Genomic DNA, 4,014 nt, shown 5'->3' on the forward strand with positions numbered 1-4,014 from the left:
TGCAGAATGTTCCTGAATATTTAGCAATCATCTCTCAGGAGCCAGAATCAGCTGGCTCTGGTACAAAGGCTGCCTTTTGCGGGGTGGGGGGGATGATTGGAAAATCGATGCCTTGTTACCGATGTGGAATTCCAGATGTTGGAATGTCTGAGTCCAAAGGTATGAATGTATTTTGGGTTTTTGGCACCAGGAATTGAATCCAGGGATGCTTGACCCCTGAGCCACATCCCCAGCCCTTTTTATGTTTTATTTAGAGACAGGGTTTCGCTGAGTGGCTTAGGGCCTCGCTAAGTGGCTGAGGCTGGCCTCCAACTGGCGATCCTCCTGCCTCAGCCTCCGGAGCTGCTGCAATGACAGGCATGGGCCACCACGCCCGGCAGTATAAATGTTTTTAAGGTGTTGGTCCATTTACAGAATTATCACCTAAGAAGGGGAAGTAATTCCCCTGCCTCAAAGCGGCCATTTTTGAGCCGTCCATCTGCACACCTGTAGCTGATTCTTGGTGCTCCTCGATTTTTAACCATGGCAGATGTTTGAGAAATATCCAGAGAGCTGCTTTGGGTACAAGCTCCGTCTTCCCAAGACTTTTCCCAAAACCCCAGCAAATTCCCATGTTGTACAGAACTGGCTCACATGTGTGTGTGGCCTCACCAGTAACAACAGCGCCATCTAAGAGGGACCAACCCAGAGAGGAGACTGAGCTGGTGGGGCAGGGCTCACAGCTCTCTGGGAGGAGACGGGAAGGTTCACCGGACTCTGGCTGGAGCAAGAGATGAACCTGGCTGGTGGTCCCCTGCCCTGGAGCTGCCCTGCAGGCTCTGCCCACTCCTGGGGATTCCTGGTCTTGCAGAGCAGGAAGGATCCAGCACGAGGGGATCCAGACTCCCCTGGGGGGATGTGCAGGCTAAGAACTCAGAAAAAGCAAGAGCCAGGGAAACCTCAGCTTCAAGTCCCAGGAGCTAATGGAAAGTGTGGCCGTCAATTGTCTGGGACAGAAGGTGCAGAGTGGCTCAGGAGGCTGAGGCAGGAGGATCACAAGTTGGAGGCCAGCCTCAGCCACTTAGTGAGGCCCTGAGCAACTCAGTGAGACCCTGTCTCTACATAAAATGCAAAATAGGTTGGGGAGGTGGCTCAGTGGTGAGGGCCCCTGAGCTCAATCCGCGGTACCCACCAGGAAGACCTGGCTTGGACCTGCAGTAGGGACAGCACAGGAGGCAGAGGGGACCTGAGCGTGGCTATGGGTGTCAGGACCCCCAGGTAACGTGGGCTCTGGGGCTGGAGCAGCCGCAGTGGTCCTGAGTGGGAGGACCCCAGGCCTTGACCCATCCTCATGGAACCGTCGCGGGTCCTGGGCTGGGGGGGCAGGCCCTGGTGGTGGCCGCCTGAGGCCTGAGGGGACAGCCTGAGCCCTGCACTTGTCCCTGTGTCCAGGTGGCAACCCGACAGGGAAGTGTCACGTTGGCTCTCCCAGGAGTGTCCTGAACCCCGAGCCCTCGGTAGCCCCGGCGTCCCCGAGGCGGTCCCCGGCCGAGCCTCCCAGAACGGCCCCGGGAAGCTCCGGGGACGCGGGTTTCAGGCTCGCGCTCCGCAGAGGACCTGGCTGATGCCCGGGGTTCCGCTCCCAGGCCCCTGCGCCCGGCCCGAGTCCCCACCCGCCGCCTGTCCGCCCCAGGGATGACCAGCGCCTCGCTCGCGGGCAACACGGTGGCCAGGCACCTGCAGGGAGGGCGGGCCCTGCTCTTGTCCCAGGGGCCGGGTCACATCGGAGATCACACACCTGGACCATGTCCCTGACTTGACGACATAAAGGTCAGCTATGGCCAGTGACCCCAAAGACACCCCCAGCCAAGCCTCGGGACCCAGACTGACCCCTGCGGGGCCAGGGGGCGGGGCAGCCTTGTAGGAAACGCCCTCTGAGCTGGAGCGGGTCGGTTGCTAAGGAAACCATTGGGTGGGCGTGGTCAGAGGAGAGGGCAGGGCACAGAGGCTCCTGCAGAGGACTAAGAGCGGAAGCGCCAGCGCAGGCTTCTCCCCGGAGCAGAGCGGGCGTTCAGAGTGGCCCCCAAGCTGGCATCGCTCAGATATGTGCAGCGGAGAGTGATTGCCTGTCTCTGAGGTCCGGCGTCCTTTCTGGGGACACCGATCGTGCTGCCCCTCTCTGGAGGGTGGATTGAGCCGGAGATGCACCTACTCAGCAGGTGCCCAGAGGGGGTGCTGTGGTCATAGACGTCCTTTGCAAAAGTTCCCAACACCCGACTCAGCGCTGAGCGGGCTCCTAGCTCCCATTTCACCAGCTCGTCACAGCATGCGACGTGCACGTCTAAGTGAACAAAGCATCGGGCACTATCAGAAATCACATCTGTGTAATGCACATGCAAACAACACACATGTATGTACAGCATGCCTGCATAGCTCTGCACAAGCATTACAGATCCCCACATATAACACATGCACGCCCGCAGTGCACACGCATAGCACACGGCTTGCATATACACGTGTCCGTGTGCGTAACACTGACGTTGCATGGTGTTACATGCATGTGACACGCCTGTAGCGTGGCACATGCGTTGCACGCATACCGGACTGATCCTCTACGGGAGGAACCACCGTCCCCATTTTACAGATGAGGGCGTTGCGAGGTGGGCGGGGAGCCAGGGGGAGACCCCAGGGAAGCCTCCTGCCAAGAAGGGGGGCCCAGGGATTCGCGTTACCAAGCGTGTGACAGGCGCCCAGCATTCTCGGCTCCCCAAAAGCAGGAGTCTGTGTGGATTCTGCACCCAGGAAGGGGGATGGCCCAGGGTCACTCGGGACAGCCAAGAGCCAGGTCTCTTCCCGGGCGGGCTGGAGTCGCCCGCGTGGTCCTCAGACACCAGGCTTCTGGGTGGCAGTATTCAGGGGTCCTTCCAAGCTGGCTCACAGAGCGGGTGTGTCCACAGGGGCGCCAGGGAAGAGAGCCCCTTCCTGTTCCTGCCCTAGAAGGAAAAATTAGGGATCCCCGACAGCCCGTGTCTGAGCCGATCGCCACAGCCAACAGGATCCCACGTTCTGACAACTCACAGAAGTGACATATGTGCCCAGAGAGCAGCCAAGGGGTGCCAGGCGGACGGGGTGCCTTTCCCGTGGTGGCCAGCTCAGTCCCCGGCCCTGGGAGGTCTCCCGACGCCTTGCACAGGTCTCCTGCCATGACAAGTTTCCATGGCGACCCGCCGGGGAGTTTCCCAGCCCCATCCCCAGGTTGAAGGGTGACCGTGTGACCCGACCCGCCAATTGTTAACATTTCCCTCAATGCTCCCTGACGGGCATGTGTCCCCACGGGAGGCACGATCCTGGGACTTGTGGGGCAGCTGCTGAGAGACTTTTGGGGAGGCCGGACTGTGGGGAAAGAAGCCACCAGGCTTGAAAGGGACAGTCCCAAGTTAGAGCCCATCCAGAGAAGAGCAGAGCAGAGAAGGACAGAGGGACTCAGCACCATTCCCGAGTCACAGGGTCCAGTAACACCTAAGGCCCACCCCGTTCTGCCGGGGGAGTTCGCCCGAGCGACATTTTCTGGGGCCATTGTGAGTCAGTTCCCTGTATCTCCATCCCTTGAATCAAAAGGGTTCTGTTTGTCCCTCCAGGTCCTTGTCACATGGTCTGCAAAGCCTCTCCTGGCCTTCTTCCTCTGCGAAGCCACTTGGTCTGGGAGCCAGAGCTGGGATCCCTGTCAGACATATCCCAGTAATTTTGCACCATCCCTTCCAGCTGTGTGATGCGGAGTGGTCACTGTGCCTCTCTGAGCATCAGTCTCTTCTTCTATGAACCCGGAAGCCGTACAGAGAGTTACCAGAGGAGACAAGTCATGGGGCCGGGATTTGGTTGGCTTTACTCCTTTCATAAGATGAGGAAACAGAAAGACATGCACAAATGAACAAGCAGAGGAAGGTCTACACAGTGTGAGACAGAAGCAAGAGCTCCGGAATGTTCTAGAACAGTGCAGCCCAGCAGAACCTTGAGGTTGGAATGGTTCTGCACCCG

The sequence above is a fragment of the Sciurus carolinensis genome, chromosome 19, assembly GCF_902686445.1.
Source record: "Sciurus carolinensis chromosome 19, mSciCar1.2, whole genome shotgun sequence".
Taxonomy (NCBI): domain Eukaryota; kingdom Metazoa; phylum Chordata; class Mammalia; order Rodentia; family Sciuridae; genus Sciurus; species Sciurus carolinensis.